General features: G+C 36.8%; 1 pseudogene; it reads left to right on the top strand.

The window, feature by feature from the left end:
- Positions 1–9,652: 9,652 nt before the first annotated feature.
- LOC140502894 (U6 spliceosomal RNA) lies at positions 9,653–9,751 on the top strand (annotated as a pseudogene).
- Positions 9,752–10,309: the final 558 nt, after the last annotated feature.

The raw sequence follows: 10,309 nt of genomic DNA, 5'->3' as shown, positions 1-10,309 counted from the left end.
GGATCTCAATGTAGAAACAAGAATCATCTGCATAGAGATGATAAGAAAGGATGAGATTAACAAGTCAGAAAGCATGGAAAGAGAAGATAAGATGGACGAAGACTGACCTTGGAGTACTTCTATGGATAGTGAATGTGACCAGGACAAAGATCTGTCAAAGGATAAAGGAGTGGATTGACAGATAGGAGAGCAAGGGGAATAATATCACAAAAACCTAGAGAGGAGTGAGCATCCAGGAGAGGAAAGTGATAGTGTTAAAGGCTTCAGGAAGTACAAGAAGAGCAAAGATTGCAGGCAGAGGTGTTTGACCTTTCCATTTGACAATTATGAGGTCATTGTCACAGTTCTCTGTACAGAGTAGGTGTTTAATAATCTATGATGAGTTGATCTGGGAAACCTATTTTTCTGGTCTAGAGAAACTCCTATGGACTTGGACAAGCATTCAGATCTCTTGCTGAAAGACGTAAACTTAGCCTAAATGACCCAACAATTCTTCATCAATTCCTGTGAATAAAGCATCGTATTGAAGATGGTTGATGACTGAATGAATATCTCAGGAGATATTCTTGTAGAGATTCTTGCAGAGAAATCTTCTCCAATAAACAGTGACAAATAACTCTGACCCTATTCTTGGAGGTCTTTCTTTCAGGAAGCTCTTCTAGCATTTTCTGCTTCTTGGATTTCCAGCAAAATGGGGTAAAGGATTTATCTTCCCTCCCCAAATTCTGTAGTAATAGCAACTTGTTCCCCAAGCATATAGGAGTGGGAATATATACAAGAGCCTGACTTCCTGGCTACCTTTCCATTTCCCTCTCTGAACACAGATTGGCGACTAGCAAACCAGAAAAATGGTCATTTCTAGAGTTGGCAGTTACTTTATGAAGTTGAAAGTTCCTGGTTTGGGTGCTTAGATGATTTCTGCAAAAATAAATATCTCGGAGGAGATATGAGCACTACAAGGAAACTTCTACATACCATATGTGAAGTATAAATTGAAGCCATGCCCAACTGGTCAAGAGATCCAGACTTTGTGATTTGCTCAAACTGCTGAGGTCGAAGATAAATGTGAAATACTCATTCACCTATCCCACAAAGAGTCTTTACATTTTCAAGGGTATACGTAGTATAATGTGTTGTTGGAAATTTATTCCCCCTTTTCTATGTTTGTTATTTAATACATTTTAGTTATTTGTGGCTTATTTTCTGTGCTGGAGAAAATGAACAGCTGTCCTCTATCTGGTATTTAGGTACATTGAGTATTTGAGAACATTGAATAAGGGACTCTTTACCCATATTTTGGGAAAATCCTAGATATGAGTCATGTATGTTTTATTTTAAAGATTTACCCATAGTTTCAACCTTGGGTGGAAGTAAAGCCAGAGAAAAACCTATTCCTATCACTCTTGGCAAGATGAATTTGGGTGCATTTGAACCAAGAGCCCTTTCCCTTTCCATTCCTCACCCTGCTCTATGGGTTGGGGTTACAAACATTTGTCAAATTGAGTTTAAATCCAATTTTAAGATTCTATGATTTTTGATGTGAGGTACTGCTATATGCTGGTGATTTCACTTTCTAAGTTCCCTTTGCAGAGAAGGAAAATAACCTGAAGATCACTGAGGGCATTATATCAGCTTGCAGTGAGGAAACTGTCAACAGAGTCAAAAATTTTCATTAGCAATATGGAGAGGAATCTTGTGACCTAAGCCACGTATTGTCCAATGATGCATTGGCTAATGAGGACATTTGTAAGAACATTCCCAGTACGATAGTTCAAACCACAAAGGAACCTTTCCAACCACAACTTCATACTTCCTCCAAAACTGACAATGCATTTGTACAACCACTGCATTGGTATAGTTTTTCCAGATGATTTGAGGACCATTACTCAGACGTCGAATTCCCTTCATTTATTCCTTTCCAACCAACCATCTAACTAGTGAAGACTTTGCATTCTCCTTTCTTCTCTATTCCCAGAAAAGAAAGTTACTGGATCTTATCCTCAGATTTTACATCATTTTTTGTCATGCTAGCACGCCACCCAAACCCTATTGACATTCTAAACAGAAATTACATTGTTTGAGAACACACTGAAAGCTTATTTATGGCCTTAGTCCTGGTTCCCTCCTCTGTCTTCTGCTCAGTAAATGTTGTCTGCTACTTTATCATTCAGAAATTTTTTTCTCATTATTAAGGCATGAAAGATTCAATAAATATAAGAATCTCTTAGTACCTGGCATTGTCCACTACACGTTTGAAAAGCCTGATTACTGTTAAATTTGGATGTCACAAAGGAATGTAAATTCCTGATGTGAAATATAACTCCTACTACTATAATATATATGTATACATGTATATATAACTTATATATAACATAAATACATATATGCATATACACATATGTGTGTTTTCCACTGACTGTATCATTATTTCTACTTTTTTTTGAAACAATAATCATTCATTCTATTTTGTTTTGGTTTTCTTCTTTTGGGGTGTTAAAGAACTTAGAATTGATATGGTCTCCATTTTTTCTAGGTCAAAAAATAGGTAATGAAGATGTATTGCAAAGGTTAGATCTTAGGCAAAGCCAAAAATTAAACACTGAAAGCTGATTTTACACTTGCTATGCTACCTGGAACCCCCATATTCTTTTTTTTCTTATTAGCTTTCATAATTATTCTTTTCCTAAAGACATGATAGAGCTTTTTTTTTAAACAAAACAACTCTAATGATATTTGCAGGTGAAAATGAGTAAAAAGACTGACTGACCAGGTATGTTATTTTCCTTTTTAAGGAGTTCTAATATACACATAAATGTGATTTTCCCTGGGTAAAAAAGAGCTCTTAGTATTTTTGTAAGAGTCAGCAATAATATTGGTATGGCTAGAAAAGCTCTTTGTATTCTTATAAGAGTCAGCAAAAATATTGATATAGCTTTGGGCAGTCATTTGGATTGTGTCCTCATATCTAAAATGAGAAAATTGGCATAGATGTCCTCAAAGGCTTCTTCTTTCAACTAACATTCCATAATTTTGTAGATTAATTCCATACTTGTATAAACAACACATAACTAAAATTTCAGAACTATTTTTCTTGTGATGCTTGAGCCCAGAGGGCTTTGCTCAATGGGAAGAATTCTTGGGGCTCCATTTCCTCTCAAATTGTCTGCCTAGGTGCAGTGAGATTGCATTACTAAATGAGGTCTCTTTTTTATGTATCCCCTGAGAGGGTAGTGACTTGAAGAGGGAAGAGACCAGTAGTCAGAGGGTTTAGTTAGAAGGAGGGGGTTAAACCTGTATCATAGTTGCATTCTTGAATTCAGGAGTGCTGGTAGAATCTTGACGTAGAAGAGATTGGGATTAATGTCTGTACAGGAGAGGTTTCAGCAAATTCTCATATCAGCTGGCAGGAATGGAAAGAAATGAAAATGGAGCCAGGAGGATACAGACAGGAGGACTTTTCAGAGTATGATGCAGGGAAGAATTTATTGAAGCCTAAACTTATTCCCACTGGTCCATGAGTCTTTAGAAGAAAGTATCAATTTAAGAGATGGATTCTAAGAATATTTTGAATATCTTAGAATTCCTTTTTCTTTTCCAGTTAAATACATTTTTTTTATCCTCTTTTAAAGCTACATTTTTATTTGCGTGATAGTAACTTACTGTCTAGACTTGAGGTGATTTTAGAAATTCTTTATTGTATACTGGATGGAGCCTCAAAACAAGAGCGGTACACTTACCAGAAGAAATTCAACACATGAAGAAGATATGATTTCTTCAGGATCAGGGATTTCCAGGGTAGAAACTTTTTCCACCAATGCAGATCAACAACCTGTCTAGGGTTTAGTATATGTCAGGGTTATTATGAGGACTGAAATGAGATAATACATGCTTTGCCACCTGGAAAAGTTAGTCTAATATTACTATTTCTCTGTAATTCAAGAGAGTGAAGTATTAAAGTTGGAGGTCACTTAAAAGACAATAGAGAAGCACATGGCAGGCTAAACATGTTACAAACCAAGATTGTCACAAGATAAGTAAGTAACATCAAAGACTTCATTAGAGAGATATGAGAGGGGAAAAAATAGTCTTTTCATATGGTGAAAGAGAGGAATGCCTAATAGGTGCGCCCCTTTGGTATTCATGTAATATGTGTGTGTCATCATTCCCTTGACATCTGGGAAAGTTTGTTCTTAGGATTATGTTTTAAAACGCATAAAATAGAATACATTGGATTACAAAGGAAACCAACCATACTGAAATATAGTTATCAAATTCATAGAGCCCACATTAAGAAGGTTAGGCTAAATAAAGACTTCTTAGATATTGAGTGGTTCTCATGCAAAGAATTTATGGAAAAACATGGACAAAAATTGTATAGAGTAACACAAAGAAAAATTATGATCCACAATCTTTGCTACATCCACAGCAATGAGATTACATACCCTTTACAATACTGAAATACCTACTGTGTATAAAGTAGTAGATTTTTTAAAAAAACCAAAGGAAAAAATTACTCTGAAACTGTTTTAATATACTATACTCATTAAATAAGATATTTGTGTTAGGAGTCTTGCTTAGGCATGCCCAGATCCTAACATGAAGGGACCTTTGGTCTTTCTTTGATTGGCTGTGTACCCAGAACAGCTAAAACTGGCCAGATTGAGAGACTCATTCTCTTTCTGGCTCGTGTTTCTACCTAAACATTCTTTCCTGTTACAATTCAGAGAGTGAAGATCACAGTTCATCCACATTGTGGGCAACATGAACTGAACTGGTGAGAAGGTAAGAACTTCCTTCCCCTTCTCTTTCTTTTATCCCAGTTCCAAGATGTAGACTCAAGTACCAGATATCCTGGCTTCTTTTTTTTTTTTTTTGGATTTAAAATTATATATTTATTTATTTTTTGTTTTCAACAATTTCCACCAGACACTGAATACCAAATTTCTTCCCATCTTTCCCCTCTCTCCACCCTGGAGATGGCATGCATTCTGATGATCCCTTCCCCAAGTTGACTCTCCCTTTTATCATCCCTACCTCTTATTCTTTTCTCCTTTACTTTCTTGAAGGGCAAGATAGATTTCTATACCCCGTTGTCTGCATATCTTATTTCTTAGTGGCATGTCAAAACAATTTTTAACATTTGTTTTTATAACTTTGAGCTCCAAATCCTCTCCCTTCTTCCCTCCCCACTCACTCCCATTGAGAAGGCAAGCAATTCAATATAGGTTACACATGTGTAGTTATGCAAATACCTCCAAAATAATCATGTTGTGAAAGGCTAACTATACTTCCCTCCATTCTATCTCACTCCCCAATTATTCTATCTTATCCTTTGACTCTGTCCCTTTTCTAACGTGTTTGCTTCTGACTGCCCCTTCCCTCAATCTGCCCTCCCTTCTACCATCCCTCCTTATAGTCTTCCCCCCTATTTTCCTGTAGGGTAAGATATCAAATTGAGTGTGTATGTTATTCCCTCCTTAAGCCAAATAGGATGAGAGTAAGTTTCACTCATTCTTTCTCACCTCCCCCCTCTTCCCCTCCATTGTGAAACCTTTTTCTTGCCTCTTTTATGTGAGATAATTTACCCCATTCTATCTCTCCCTTTTTCCTCCTAATATATTCATATTTCACCCCTTAGTTTTATTTTTAGATATCATCCCTTCATATTCAACTCACTCTATCCCATCTATCTATCTATCTACCTACCTATCTATCTATCTATCTATATCTATATCTATCTATCTATCTATCTATCTATCTATCTATCTATCTGTCTGTCTGTCTGTCTGTCTGTCTGTCTGTCTGTCTGTCTGTCTGTCTGTCTGTCTATCTGTCTATCTGTCTATTTGTCTGTCTGTCTCTCTATTTCCTCCAACTACCTTAATACTGAGAAAGTTCTCATGAGTTATAAACATCATCTTTCCACGTAGGAATGTAAACAGTTCAACTTCAACAAATCTCTTATGATATCTCTTTCTTGTTAACTTTTTCATGTTTCTCTTGATTCTTATATTTGAAAGTCAATTTTCTATTCAGCTCTGTTTTTTTCATCAAGAATTCTTGAAAGTCTTCTATGTCATTGAATGTCCACTTTTTCCCCTGAAGGATTTTACTCAGTTTTCTTGAGTAGGTGATTCTTGGTTTTAATTCTATCTCCTTTGACCTCTGGAATATCATATTCCAAGTCCTCTGATCCCTTAATGTAGAAACTTCTAAATCTTGTGTTATCCTGATTGTGTTTCACAATACTTGAATTGTTTCTTTCTGCCTGCTTGTAATATTTTCTCCTTGACCTGGGAACTCTGGAATGTGGCTACAGTATTCCTGGGTGGTTTCCTTTTGTGATATCTTTCAAGAGATGATCAGTGGATTCTTTCCATTTCTATTTTACCATCTGGTTGTAGAATATCAGGGCAATTTTCCTTGATAATTTCTTGAAAGATGATTTCTAGGCTCTTTTTTTATCATGACTTTCAGATAGTTGAATATATTTGAAATTGTCTCTTCTGGATCTATTTTTCAGGTCAGTGGTTTTTCTAATGAGATATTTCATGTTGGGCTCTATTTTTTTCATTCTTTTGGTTCTATTTTATACTTTCTTGATTTCTCATAAAGTCATTAGTTTCCATTTTCTCCATTCTAATTTTGAAGCAATTATTTTCTTCAGTGAGCTTTAGAACCTCCTTTTCCATTTGGCCAAACCTGCTTTTTAAAGCATTCTTCTCCTCATTGGCTTTTTGAACTTCTTTTGCCATTTGAGTTAGTCTAATTTTTAAGATTTTATTTTCTTCAGTTTTTTTTTTTGGTGGGGAGTCTCTTTTAGGAAGCTGTTGACTTGATTTTCATGATTTTCTTGCATCATTCTCATTTCTCTTCCCAATTTTTCCTTTACTTCTCTTAATTGATTTTCAAAATCCTTTTTGAGCTCCTCCATGGCCTGTGACCAATTCATATTCCTCTTGGAGGCTTTTCACTCTGCTGTCCTCCTCTGGTTGTATACCCTGATCTTCCTTATCACCCAAGTAAGATTCTATAATCTGATTTTTTTTATAATGTTTACTTATCTTCCCAGCCAAATATTTGACTTTCTAACTCTTTTTCAAGATGGAACTCTGCTTCCAGTGGGGGTGGGAGTGGGGGGTTGGGTGTACTATCCCAGACTTCAGAGATTTTGTATCAGCCACTCAATTCCCCACTGTTTGTGGGCTCAGATCTCCAGAAGCAGCCTCTACCACTGCCACTGCCACACATCCCCAACCACCACCCTGGGGCTAGGGCCAGACTGGCCAGATCAGGTGCTCCTCTTTCACCCAGGTCCCACAGAGTATTTCCACTGACCTTTTTGGCATTTGTAGGTTGAGAAGTATAGAAACTGCCACATATACCAATGATTCAGTCCCCTCAGGCCTGCTCCAACCTGTCTGTGCCATTGTGGCCCATGCTAGACTGTGCTCTGCTTCCTGACCAGTGTGAAAGACTCTTCCTGTAGACTGTCTAGGTTGTCCTGGGCTGGGGATTTGTTTCCCTCTGTCATTTTGTGGGTTCTGTAGCTCTAGATTTTGTTTCGAGTCATTTTTAGAGGCAGTTGGAGAGTTTGAGGGGAGAGGGAAGTCCCTGCCTTTACTCTATCATCTTGGCTCTGCCTTGGATACCCTGGCTTCTCAGAGCTTCCCTTCTAGGTTGACTAACTGCAACATCCAGTCTGGATCCTATCTCTGAGATCATGGCTTTAACTCCCAAGTCTGGTATGGATTATTGCACTCACATGAACTAAGAAAGACAAATGAAAGGGAACAAGACAAATACCATTTCCTAAAGCCAGGGTATCCAAGGGTAGCCATGAAGTAGAAGAACCTCTCATTGATTCAGTTCTTGGCATCCATACTATGGATTAACTATGGTCTTCAATGTTTTGATATAGCAGGAAGGAGAATTTAGGAAATTCTGAACCAGGAATAGAGTAACCATTTCAAACTGGCCAGTTTTATAAATGTAGCATGATCCAGATACACAGCCAAACAACAGACAATACACCCACCTATTTGATCGTGGATGTAGGGCATCTCCATGTTAGGTTTTGAACATGCCCAGGTAAGCCACTTTACATTTGTAAAGCACTTAGCACAGTGTCTAGCACACAGTAGGCACTTCATAAATGCTTGTTTCTTTTCTGCTTTCCCAATAGCTTATTATCTTTGAATATTCCTAGACTTGTAACCTTCAGTAGCAAGTTGATGGACTGTCAGCTACAGTCAAAAGTGAAGTTTATGAAGCCTGATCATGAGGACAAATGGTGATAACATCAGAGAGCCCCTGCCCAATATTTGAGTAGATAGTACTTCATGTGAGCTTTTCCCCAGAGGACTTTACCTCTCTGAAACTTTCTGAATTGACTCTACCTACCTCCAGCCTCACTGATAGTCTGTGCAGTTACAAGTGTAGTTTCACAATTTTGCTTCACGTATGTCTCCATGCATATTGATTTATATAGTTTTTCCTTTTTATGAGATCATCATGATACTTTTCCACCTTATCCCTGCTTCCCTATTAAATATTTAAGCCCAAAGTGATGATCTTTTATTTGCCTAGTGATTCATTCATTTATCATTTAATATGTGTCATGGTTATCTCTGTTGATGTGATCCCCCAAATATATAGCATCATCATGTCTTATTTAAACTTTCTATGTCCCCCAGTACCTAGTATCAGTTTCTGGACAAAGAAGATTTTAATTCATTCATTTGTTTCTTTAGCAAGCAATTGCTAAGTATCCATCCTGATACATCAGAAAGAGTGCAGGATTTGGAGTCCTTTCCTGACTTCAGATGGTAGTTTTGTCACTGATTACCTGTGTGATTGGTAAGGCATTTACTTTCTCTGGGCATCGTATTCCTCATCTACAAAATGAAGAATTAGATGGACTGTTTTGGGCTCTAATTTCCACACTCTATCCACTGTACCAACCTACCTCTTACCTCCCTCATCTATTGTATGTGCCAAACAGTACTAACCACTCATGAACTTGATCAGTCATTGAGATGCTACATGGGCTCATAAGGATTCTGCAGGACGTAACTGTAATTCTATCTCATCCCCTCTTTTGAACTGATCCTCCTACCTGCCAACCTCCCCAATTTTCAATTTTCCATTTATCAGAAGACTCTTCAACTAGTTATGATCCTCATCTCATGGTATCAGCCTGGGCACAATTACAGTCCCAAGGAAAACCTAACCCTGAGAATTTCTCTCCAGGAGTTGTGCTCTTTGTGTTCTAGCATCATGACCATGCTCGCCACACTTTAATAATTCATTTTAATACCTAGGGTATCTCTGAGGTATCTTTTCTGTGTGTGTAGTTATTTAATTGATTTAGATGGAAAACCCTCTAGACTCTTTTTGAGAGTTACTGGGCTCAACAAATTCATCCCAATGGCTAATCAGTGGATGAATCTCTAAACTTCCTCAGGACTAATTTGCAGATAAAAGACATAATTCATTCTCTATCCCATATTAAAATCTTTCAAGCTTGTCCTCTGCTAGCATATGTTTTAATAATCAAGGTCACCACAACAAGGAATTAGAGCAGGAATTTAGGTGGAGGATAGTTCGATTCATGCAGGTTTTAGTAAATTATTGTTCTAAATGAATATAAGCACTTGATTGGACAGCATATATACTTGAAACCATACAAAAAAGAGCATCATGCCCCCTGTGCAAGAATGAAATGTAAAGTTATGAAATGCATATTTTAAAAGAAGATAGATGAATAAGAGAAACCAAACTTTTTATATCTTAAAAATATATTGTTCTCCTTTTTTTTTATGTTGAGACCCAGGAGTTGTTCTATACCAGACATAGTTCAAATTAAATTGAGGTGTTTTAAGTTAGGTATGAAAGAAAGGCAAGACTTTTAAGTATGAACAATTTTCCTTCAAATATGGTTTTCTTTTATTTTTCAATTTTTAAAAATTTTCTCCCAATTATGTGTTAAAACACTATTTAGCATTTTTTAAAGTTTTGAGTTCCAAAATCTATCCATCCATCCTTCTCCTACCCTCCCCCTCCCTAAAACAGCGAACAATCTAATATAGGTTATATACATGCAGTCATGTAAAACCTTTCCATATTAGTCATTTTGTATAAGAAGACTCAAACAAAAGAATTAAAGAAAGAATGAGGGAAAGTAGTATGCTTCAGATTGTTTTCAGACAGTATCAGTTCTTTATCAGGAGGCAGATAGTATGTACCTATATTACGCTTTAATCTAGGGCTCTTACTAGAGATACTCATTGTTAAATACAATAATTTA

Source organism: Notamacropus eugenii, chromosome 4 (genome assembly GCF_028372415.1).
Source record: "Notamacropus eugenii isolate mMacEug1 chromosome 4, mMacEug1.pri_v2, whole genome shotgun sequence".
NCBI classification, from domain to species: Eukaryota; Metazoa; Chordata; class Mammalia; order Diprotodontia; family Macropodidae; genus Notamacropus; species Notamacropus eugenii.
Note: the sequence above shows the minus strand (reverse complement) of the source record. Positions and strands in the feature narration are given on the sequence as shown.